Consider the following 12,453-nt stretch of genomic DNA (forward strand, 5'->3'; position numbering starts at 1 on the left):
TGATAAACCAAATAGATCTAATGGGATTCGGGACTAACTTTAGGAGGATGATAGAGAACATTTACCAAAACCAGAGGGCAAATATATTAGTTAACGGAGACAGAACCCAGACATTTCAGATCCAAAGAGGAGTCAGGTAGGGATGTCCCCTATCCCCCTTACTTTACATTCTAGCATTAGAGGTCTTACTCAGAAGGATTAGAACTAATGAAAATATCAAAGGCTTGAAGATTAGGAAGGAAATATTTAAAACACAGGCTTTTGCGGATGACGTTGCCTTCATATTAGAAGACCCATTAGACACCGGCCCAAAATTAATGCAGGAAGTTCAGAATTATGGAGAAGTCGCGGGCCTTAAACTTAATAAGAACAAAACCAAAATAATTGTGAAAAATATGACGAACCCACAAACGAAAGAATTAGAAGATTTATTAGGCCTCCAGGTAGTTAAGAAGATAAAATATCTGGGAATATGGATTACGGCGAGACTCTCTTCATTAAAAGATGATAACTATATCCCTTTATTGCAGAAAACTAATCAAGACCTTGATAGGTGGAGGAGGCTTAAATTGTCCCTGACTGGTAAAATTGCGGCGATCAAAATGAATATTTTACCGAAATTTCTATTTCTATTTCAAAATATACCGATATCACTAGATAAAAAAAAAATTTCGGATCTGAATAAACATATCAGGAATTTTTTGTGGGAGGGTAAGAAATCGAGGATTTCTCTCAAGACACTTCAAGGGAAAAGAAATTTGGGAGGGTTCGGGCTCCCTGACTGGGAATCATATCAAAAGGTGGCAAAAATAATTTGGATAAAGGAGTGGATCAAATTTCAAGAAGGTAGAATCTTGACACTAGAAGGACACGATCTCCTTGAAGGATGGCACGCTTATCTCTGGGACATAAAGGATAGGAAGAAAACTCATTTCTATAAACATAAAATTAGAGAGACATTGATCCGTACGTGGCTGGAAATTAGACAGAAGATATATACCAAGGTTCCTAGCTGGTTGTCGATTATGGATGCTCTAGTGGCCCCAAATAGAAGAGAGAACTATAAAATGGGCACATATAAGGATATCTTGGATGAAGAAGGGAAGCTCAAGCCCTTGGAAGTGCTGAGGGACCAGGGGTTTATTCTGGATTGGTGGAAATATCTTCAGATTAAGTCTAGATTTCAAGAAGATAGAGATAAACGTGGTATTGAAATGAAATATGGATATTTTGACAAAATTATTTGGGGACCAGATAAGAAAATGCTATCGAAAATCTATAACTTTATATTAGATGAGGATAGAGCTGAGAAGATAGCAAAAAATCAGCTAAGCATTTGGGAGAAAAATTTAGGATATGGCCTTAATTTCAATGACTGGGAGATAGCTTGGAACAGAAATCTCAAAATAACGAAATCGGTAACATTCAGGGAAAATCACTACAAAATGCTGCATAGGTGGTACCTAGCCCCGGACAGGCTGGCCAAAATATTTCCAAATTCTTCTGCTTTATGTTGGAAATGTGGAAAGACGGTCGGCACCTTTTACCATCTGTGGTGGACTTGCCCTGAGACCAAAAAGTTTTGGTTAAAGATCCGACTCTGGCTCTCGGAAATAATGGGACAAGAGATAGCCCTGGCCCCGGAATCCTTCCTCCTAGGTATGATTGAAGATGGTCTCGACAACAATAAAACCCAATTGGCAATTCAAATTATTACTGCGGCTAGATTAGCCTTTGCGAAACTCTGGAAATCCAACTCTACCCCCTCTGAAGAAGCATTAATAAATAAAATTCTAGAGTGCGCAGAGATGGCCAAATTGACGAGCGAACTAAAAAATGAAGAGAACTTCAAGTACTATGAAATATGGGGAATTTGGTATAACTGGTTAAAGAATAGGATAAAAATATGATAATAGGCTACGATCTGTTAGACACCCGAAATGGACTTAATTGTATAGAAATGTAGAGAATTGTATAGAACTGTATATTGTATAGCTATGGATGAAATTCACTTAATGTTAGATCTATGAAATGTGTAAACATTGCACCTCGGATCAAGATTGTGATTGTACATTGTCTTTTTAAAAAATTGGAAAATTCAATAAAGTATTTAAAAAAAAAAAAAAAGAATGTTGACCACTTTTTCATCTGTCTTAAGTAATTGCTGTTCCATCCTCTGGACTCTCTCATCTGCCTTCAACAGCTGTTGTTCCATCCTTAAAACTGTTTTTAGAATTGTTTGTATCGGTAAATCTTTCTCTTTCTCTTTTTCTTTATCTTGCTGCAGCATTGTCTGTATGGATCGTTGTCCTCCAGATGGTGACGAAGAAGGTGTAGTTGCAGCTGCTCCCACTGTCGCAACTTTTCTACTCATTTTATTCCAAAAAAGGGAAGAAAAAAAGAAAAAAGGAAAAGGGAAAATTTAAAAATTATCCAATTTAAAAAAAAAGGAAAAGGGAAAAGAAAAAATAATTTAAAAAAAAGAAAAAACAGATAAAATACCACCACTTTTCAGGTTCTTCTAAACCCTAATCCAATAGGTATAAGAAAATCAAGAACAACAACAACAACAACAACAACAACAACAACAACAACAACAACAACAACAACAACAACAATAATAATAATAATAATAATAATAATAATAATAATAATAATAATAATAATAATAATAATAATAATAATAATAATAATAATAATAATAATAATAATAATAATAATAAATCTTCAGGCTCTTGATTGCCTTAATCCAATTTTATATGGTCTCAGGCCGAGGTGAGAAGCCCCAAAAAGGGAAGGAAGAAAAAAACAGAAAGAAAGGTCCATCAAGTATAATTGTATCCAGAAAGCATGTGGAGAGTTGTCTTTTAAGCAAGTCACAAAAAAGAAAAAAGAAGAAGTAAAATTGGCTGCCTTATACAAGCTAGCTGCCCGATAGAGAGAAAAGCAAAAAATCTTCTTCAGTATTTCCAGACTCTTACTTCAGCTAAATCCAACAAGAACTTCCAGTTGGCGCTGGGCGATTCAGTCGGGGAAATGGCAGGGCTCTTATGAGCCCCGCGAAAACCCCTACTGGCGAGCCGCTGCCGACAGGTCTGCGGACCTACCCTGTCCTGAAGGGACAGGGGAAGAGAGAGGGACCCCTTGGACGGCCAAGAGGAATGGGCAAGTTCCTCGGGGCCAGAGGAAGCCCTCTGAGCCGACAGCGGGGGAGCAGCAGTCATGGTGACTGCCTCAAAGCCTGGGCCAACCGGAGAAAGCACTGTGCTGGAGGAAGAAGGAAAAGTGAGAGCAAGGTGTTCGGAAGCCGGGTAAGCAAGACCAAACCCAGGCGGGAACAGCGTTTAAACTGTGGATAGTGATAAGTGTGCCCCAGCCTTAATTAGTGGCTACGGTGTATTGGGGCAAGAAGATCTGCAAAATACCTTTTAAAAATGAAAGACCCACCAAACGATTATGGATTTTATTGCTAATTTGGAATGATTGCCTTTTTGGAAAGTTATAAATTTTGAAAACTGTTCTTTTTTCTTTTTTAACAGGAATGGATTATTCTTGGAAGAGAGAAAAAGGAAAGAGGCGATAAACAGGACTTTTTTAAAACAAAGGGAAAAGACAAACGGATAGCTTTGCAATACACAAAATGGAGACTGTGAAGAAGTAAAAGTGTAATTGCGGATTGCTAGCAGCTTGGAAGAGAAACTAAGTGCCTTGTTATTTTAAATGGATTACTTTGGCATCAAATAAGGAGCTTTAACTGGGGATACTCAATCTGTTTATTGGAAGCTTTATTGATGGAAAGAAAAAAGAAATAAAATGGAATAACTATAATTGAATTAACAGGCTCAGCAAAAAAAGGAAAAAAGGTGTGGCACTAAAAGAAGAGATGATGATATTATATATGGAATAATATAGAAGAACTAAACTTTATAGAATTTTTAACATTGATAATATTGAAATTGAAAAAGAACAATTTTGGACAGATTAGAAAAAGATTTATAGTAGGTTGCAAGTTAAGAAAAATAACATAGTTTGATTAAAATGAAAATGTAATGCTTAATGCATATTTGAAGTCTGAATATTGATACGAAGTATTATACCTTTTTTTGTTTCCCTTTGCTACCTTTTTGATTTTCTTTCTTTTCTTGATCCTTTTTTCTTTTTTATTTCTACTTTCCCTCTTTTCTCCTCCTTTGTTTCTGTTTTCCTTTCCTTCTCTTTTTCATCTTTTATTTCCATTCCTTTTAAATTGGACTATATAAATATATGTATTTGGTTATGAAATAAGAGTATAAATGAATGAATGAGAATATGATTTTTCTAAATGTTCTAAACGCTTAAATGAATTTTTGAGATTTAAAATATATATGAAGTAGATGATCTTAAAATATATGAGAAGATATTTGTTAAAATTTATGCTGAGTCAAATTGTGGTATCTGAAAAAGTAATTTATGTAATATGTGAATTAGTTAAAATGAAATAGCTAAAACAACAGATGCAGGCGTGGAGGAAAATATGCTGGTAACACCAGCCAAATAAGAGAAGGAGACTCGGAGAAGAATATCAGCCAAAATAAAACATGCTGGAACTCAGCCAAATAATAGTGGGAGGTTCGGAGGAGACTATGCTGGAAATCAGCCAAAATACAATATGTTGGAAACTAGCCAACATGCTGGAACTCAGCCAAATAATAGTGGGAGGTATGGAGGTGACTATGCTGCAACTCAGCCAAAATAAAGCATGCTGGAAATCAGCCAAACAAAAGCTGGAGGTATGGAGGAGGATATGCTGTTAATCAGCCAAACAATTATATGCTGGAAATCAGCCAATAATAGGAGGAGATAGGGAGGAGGATAGGGATTTTGAGATAAATTTGAGAATATGAAATATGCAAAACTAAAGGCAAATTGATAAAGCTTTAAGGTTTAAAGATCTGATGAAGAGGTCAAGAGATTAAGAAATATGGACTGAATTTTGATTTATTAATTGAAATAAAAAATAGAGCTGTATCTAAATTGAAATTACGATGTGTGGTTAGAAATTGTAAGGTAAATAATTAGACTAAGAGATTAGAATATTGTTTTTCTTTTTTTAATGTTTTAATATTGATGTCAAAAGGTGTAATGAAGAGAGCTTGGAAAAGAACCAGAGATAATTGAACTTATAAATGAGCATAATAATGAATTAAATGTGTACTTGGAAATTAAATTGGTGGTGATATAATAGAATGGTTCTGATCAAGATATTAGAGTTTATGACTAAAATTTTTTCTATGAAAAATTTCTTTGAATTTTAAAAGATATAATGGGAAATTGTGAATGGAACTTTTTCAAAATGTAAGCGATTGTACCTATTCATGACCGGATCGAGACTTTGCTCTCGAAAGAGATGAATTTTATGTGTTATGTTGGAAAAAATAAAAAATATTTTGCAAAAAAAAAAAAAAAAGAACACCTGTGTAAACAATACAGATAATTCCACTTCCTCTGGTGTTCTCACACACATTTATCAGCTCAAGATTCAGAGTCTCACTTATGGCTACAATGTATCTTCTGGAAATTGCTTATAAAAACACAGCAACAAAGTATCTCCTCCAGCAGATGGCAGCAGTACACATTCTCCTGTCTTTTCTGTGCTTTAAAATCTTTAAAATCCAAAGCTTCCTTATTAAAAGTTTACAAAAAATTACAAAAGGAGAAAAAAAAGAAAAGAAAAAATAGAGAGGCTTCAATCACCAAAAAAGAAAACCAAACCAAAGTCAAACATTCATTTTAAAAAAGGCAAGCTCAACCAAATGTCAATGTTAATCACTTCTTTTTCAATCCAGTCCCGGCCAGCAAAACAAAAAGCTAATTTAAAGGTCTTCCAAATTGAGTAATAGGGTATTAAAAATCAATTCCAAATTAAAGTTGCTGCTTATTTCATCTCCATCTTAAGTTCAAAGTCTCTAATTCCTCAGGATGTTCTTTTTATCAATTAAAAAATTAGATTCTCACCACTCTAGTTCGCTGTCATTCTCCTTTCTTCTCCTGAAGCTGTCCCAGCCTTGGGAGCTGATGGCTGCAACCCCGTTGCCGGAAAAAGGGCAAAGTTCCTGTATCGACCACGGACTTTGCGATGGCCCTGGAATCGACAGGAGATGCCCTCCACTACCACAGTCAAAACTAGAATGTGGGGTCCAAAAAGGACCGTCCTGCAACGGGGCTATCAGCGGAGATTTCGGAGCCCCGAAATCTTCTGTCCGTTTCGCCGCAACGCCAACTTCCGGTCTCTCCTATCTATCTATCTATCTATCTATCTATCTATCTATCTATCTATCTATCTATCTATCTATCATCTATCTGTATCATCTATCTATCTATCAGCTATCTATCTATCTATCTATCTATCTATCTATCTATCTACTGTATCTATCTACTAATCTGTCTATCTATATCTATCTATCTATCTATCTACTGTATCTATCTACTAATCTATCTATCTATATCTATCTATCTATCTATCTATCTACTGTATCTATCTACTAATCTATCTATATCTATCTATCTATCTATCTATCTATCTACTGTATCTATCTACTAATCTATCTATCTATATCTATCTATCTATCTATCTACTGTATCTATCTACTAATCTATCTATCTATCTCTATCTATCTATCTATCTATCTATCTATCTATCTATCTATCTACTGTATCTATCTACTAATCTATCTATATCTATCTATCTATCTATCTATCTATCTATCTATCTATCTATCTATCTATCTAAATATACGTCACAACCGCCAATGTGCGACACCCGCCAGCACACAATTTATTGAGCCTTTCAATCCCCGGTGGGCTAACCATGGATAAATCCAAGAAGATAAAAGTTTCAGAAGAAAACAGAATGCTTACTTCAACTACATATGCTAGTTTTGTGGCTGCTCAAGAAAGAGACAGGCATGGGAAGGGTTTTGTGGCTCCCAGTGTTTTCTTTTCTGTGGGAAACGGGTCCAAATGACTCTTTGAGTATTTAAGTTTGCAGACCCCTAACTTAGTCACTAGAAGTTGGGCAGCATGCAATCTTATCACGGCATTGAAACTGCTGCAGGTGTTATTTGCATAGCCATAGCCTTCCTTCCTTCCTTTTCCTCTTAGGTTTTGCCGGTTTAACATCGTGGCTCCTCTGGAGGATCAGGGTGCGTAGGGATTCCGGGACATAGAGCTTTGTCCCCTTCCATGCGAGGTCATCCCTTTTTGTCAGGATGTGTTGATTGTCTCGGAACCAGGTGTCTGACAGCAGTTCAGTTTTGAGTTTTGCCATTAGATCGCTTGTTGGTTGGTCGTGTCGGTTGTGGTGTCATCTGGTGGTTACTTGGGCCGCTATTTGGAGAAGGGGAACAATGGTGTCAACAACGGATCTAGTCTCCAATCACCTCTCTGGTTGCCGCAACAAGCCAGGAAGGACATGGGTCCAATAAAGATGTGGAGGCCCCCAATCTACCCACAATCCTATCCACTTCATCTATGGAAACAGGGTCAAACTCAACCCATATGTCACCTTCAAGACTTGCTCCCACTTCCTCGTTGGATTCTGCCCGGTCAGAGTCTAACCCCATCCAGATCTGAGTGACTTTGTCTTGCAGAAATTGTACAAAATCCTCAGCACTGCCTTGTAGGGGGTCCTCCCTTGCTCCCTGGTTGAGAAGAGAGCGGGTCACTCGAAACAAGGCTGCTGGATGATTTTCTGCAGACGCAATGAGAGCAGCGAAATAATCACTTCGTTGAGTGAGAGTCACTTCCCCGCTGCCCTGAAAGAGGCGGTGGTGAGGCCTCTCCTCAAGAAGCCGTCTCTGGATCCAGCAATATTGGTTAACTATCGTCCTGTCTCCAACCTTCGCTTCATTGCGAAGGTTGTTGAGAGTGTGGTCGCGCAACAGTCTCCGCAATTCCTGGAGGAAACATCCTATCTAGATCCGTTCCAGTCGGGTTTCAGGTCTGGGCACAGCACGGAAACGGCATTGGTCGCGTTGGTGGATGATCTCTGGAGGGCTTGGAACAGGGGTTATTCCTCTGTTCTGGTCCTATTAGATCTCTCAGCGACTTTTGATACCATCGACCATGGTATCATGTTGCACCGGCTGGAAGAGTTGGGGGTGGGAGGCACTGTGTTGCGGTGGTTCTCCTCCTTTCTCTCCGACCGGTCGCAGTTTGTGTTGGCAGGAGGGCAGAGGTCGACCTCGAGGCCTCTCATTTGTGGAGTGCTGCAGGGATCGGTCCTCTCGCCCCTTCTGTTCAACATTTATGTGAAGCCGCTGGGCGAGATCATCCGTGGCTTTGGGGTGAGATACCACCAGAACGCTGATGACACCCAGCTGTACATCTCCACTCCAGGCCACCCCAACGATGCCCTTGAAGTGATATCCCAGTGCCTGGAGGCTGTGCGGAACTGGATGGGGAGGAACAGGCTCAGGCTCAACCCTTCCACGACTGAGTGGCTGTGGCTCCCGGCATCCCGATATAGTCAGTTGACTCCATCACTGACTATTGGGGGCGAGTCTTTGGCCCCCACTGAAAGGGCTCGCAATCTGGGAGTCCTCCTGGATAGGCAGCTGTCTTTGGAGGAACATCTGACGGCTGTTACCAGGGGGACCTTTTATCAGGTTCACCTGATTCGCCAGTTGCGGCCTTTTCTTGATTGGGATTCCTTGTGCACAGTCACTCACGCCCTCGTCACCTCTCGCCTTGACTACTGCAACACTCTCTACATGGGGCTCCCCTTGAAGAGCACCCGGAGGCTCCAGCTGGTCCAGAATGCAGCAGCGCAGGTAGTGATGGGAGCAACATGGCGCTCCCATGTAACACCGCTACTGCGTGAGCTGCACTGGCTCCCGGTGGTCTTCCGGGTGCGCTTCAAGGTGTTGGTTATCACCTTTAAAGCGCTCCATGGCATAGGGCCTAGCTATCTCCGAGACCGCCTGCTGCTACCGACGACCTCCCATCGACCCGTGCGCTCCCACAGAGAGGGCCTCCTCAGGGTGCCATCAGCCAAACAATGTAGGCTGGTGGCCCCCAGGGGGAGGGCCTTCTCTGTGGGGGCTCCCACCCTCTGGAATCAGTTGCCCCCAGAGATAAGAAGAATCCATGACCTCAATGCCTTCCGTCGTTCCCTGAAAACCCATCTTTTTCAGCAAGCCGGGTTGGCTTAAGAAGAAATTTTTAAATTCTTTTATTTAGTCTGTGATTCTTAACTTTCGGGCCAAAATTTATATATATTTTTAAATGTTTTAATATTTGTATTCTATGTCTTTTTATCTTGGCTGTACACCGCCCTGAGTCCTCAGGGAGAAGGGTGGTATATAAATTGGAAATTAAATTAAATTAAATTAAATTAAATTAAATTAAAGAAACTACGATGTATCTTCTATGTATCAAAATAAGCAATGTAGTTTACTTAGATTACCTTGACAAAGCAAACATTACAGACTTCATGGGCTCAGCTAGGTTGAATTTCCACAAAGGAACTTAAATTACAATCTTATTTAACCCGGGAGATAAAAAGGCAAAAGATATGATTAATATCTTAAGAGAGCAATTTAATATGTTAATGGCTGGGCAAGTAGCAACCAGCATACGATATGCCAGACATAATACATTTTGTAATGCTAATAAACCTGGGAGATGGTTGGCTTACACGATGAGGAAAAAACAAAAATCACGTGTTATAGACAAGATAGAATTTAGAGGTAAAGAGATTTATCAACAGAATTTAATAAAAAAGGCTTTTTTGGAGTTTTATACAAAGTTATATGCTAAAGATGTAATTCAAGATGTGGATATTGATAGATATTTAAAGATGGAGATTTCTGAATTAACGCTGGAACAGAGAGAGAGATTGAATCAGCCAATAACTTCTGAGGAAATTGTTGGGGCAATTAAACAATTAAAAATAGGTAAGGCTCCGGGAACAGATGGATTAACAGCTGTTTATTATAAACATTTACAATCTGAAATGTTAGAACCACTCAAAATTTTATTTAATAAAATACAAGTAGGAGGAGGAGTACCACCTTCCTGGAAAACAGCCTTTGTTTCACTAATTCCAAAGGAGGACCAAAATTCTACTAAACCCGAGAATTTTAGGCCAATTTCACTTCTGAATACTGATTATAAGATTTTTGCTAAGATATTAGCTACTAGATTAATGCCAGTTATGCAACAAATAATTCATAATGATCGATCAGGGTTTATAAAAGGGAGACAAATGAGATATAATGTTAGACAAATTGTAAACTTATTGGAATATTTGGAAAAAAACAATCAAGTCCCTGCAGCGTTTATATTTTTGGATGCAGAGAAGGCATTTGATCGTCTGAACTGGCAATTTTTGTTTAAAATAATAGAGAAAATGCACTTTGGGAAATATTTCACACAATCACTTAGAGCGATATATCAGCGGCAAACAGCACAAATTATAGTTAATGGAGGTTTAACAGAGGTTTTTAAAATTGAGAAAGGAACAAGGCAGGGGTGTCCTCTGTCTCCATTACTGTTTATTTTGACTTTGGAAGTGCTATTGAACAAGATACGTGACTCAGAAAAATTGAAGGGTATTGTAATTAGACAACAAGATTATAGATTAAGAGCATTCACAGATGACTTGGTTATTACCTTATCCCAACCTATAGAGTCGGCTCCATATATATTGGATATAATTGATCAATACGGGAAAGTATCAGGATTTAAAGTTAACTCACATAAGACAAAGATGATAGTTAAAAATATGACTATACCTGAAAGAGATAAACTAGCAAGATTAACAGATTTTGAAATAGTTAAAAAGGTTAAATATCTAGGGGTATACATAGCAGCTTCAAATACAAAATTATATAAAAATAACTATGAGGTTCTTTGGCAGAAGGTACAGAAGGATATGGAAAATTGGGAAAAATTACAGTTGTCTTTATTGGGAAGAATTGCAGCAATTAAAATGAATGTCTTACCTAGATTTTTATTTTTGTTCCAAATAATACCTGTGCTTAAAAAAGATGAAAATTTGAGAGAATGGCAGAAAGGTGTTAACACTTTCATTTGGGCTGGGAAAAAACCCAGAATAAAAATGAAAATTATACAAGATACACGTGAAAGAGGGGATCTCAAAATGCCTAATGTAAGATTATATTATGAAGCAGCGGTTTTATCACAAATTAGTGATTGGTTTAATTTAACTGAGGGGAGAATTTTGAATTTAGAAGGTTATGATTTGTTATATGGATGGCATGCCTATCTGTTATATGATAAAAAAGTGGATAAAGTATTTAAGGCTCATATATTAAGAAATGCTTTGTTGAGGGTTTGGAAAAAATATCAATATAAGTTAAATTATAAGATACCTGTATGGGCAAATCCTAGACATGCAATAGAAAATATAAGTATAGAACAAAAACAGGAGGTGATTACCTATAAAGAGCTTCTTATTATGGAAAGGGGGGTAATGTATTTTAAATCTCTAGATACGCTGAGAGAAGAAGGTATAATTTATACATGGTTTCAGTACGGTCAACTTCAAGCTAGATGGAAGGAAGACCAAAAAACTGGCTTTGTGCAAAATGAGGAGAATTTGGAAAAACAAATTAGAGATCAAAAACAAATGCATATTAAAAGGTTGTATAATGCTTTATTGGAAATAGATTCTGAGACGGAACTGGTTAAAGATTGTATGATTAAATGGGCACAAAATTTTCAAGAGCCAGTAATGATGGAGACTTGGGAAAAGATTTGGATTAGAAATGTGAAATTTACACAAGCACAAAATTTAAGAGAAAATTTTTATAAAATGTTTTATAGATGGCACTTAGATCCCAAAAAATTATCATGTATGTATCCTAATGTGCAAGCTAAATGTTGGAGTTGTGACTGTGATGATGCAACTTATTATCATATATGGTGGACTTGTAGAAAAATCAAGGCATTTTGGATAAAGATTTGGTGGGTGATGCAGAATATTCTTAAAAAGAGACTGAAATTTACTCCACAGTTGTTCTTACTGGGTATAACTACGGACTGTATAGTTGTAGAGACTAAATTGATTTTGAACTTGATAACAGCAGCAAGATTGTTGGTAGCACAACATTGGAAGAAGGACTTTTTGCCTACTATTGATGATTGGATATTGAAAGTAACTAATTTAGCTGAAATGGCTAAAATTTCAGCATATTTGAAGGATCACACACAAGAAAAGTATATACAGGACTGGAGAAGATGGATTGACTATATACAAAATAATTATCAGACCAAAAAATATCAAATAGCTTATGAATGATCTCTTTTATTTGTATAAGTGTTATATAAGTGATATTAGAAGTTTTATGTTTAAGAAATAGGATTTTATACATGGGGGGTTAAGATTTTTTTTTTAAGGGGGTGTTAGTTTAATGATTGGTTATGCAATTTAGTTTATTGTTAAAGGTC

This window comes from Pantherophis guttatus, chromosome 1, assembly GCF_059756535.1.
Source record: "Pantherophis guttatus breed Tessera chromosome 1, ASM5975653v1, whole genome shotgun sequence".
NCBI classification, from domain to species: domain Eukaryota; kingdom Metazoa; phylum Chordata; class Lepidosauria; order Squamata; family Colubridae; genus Pantherophis; species Pantherophis guttatus.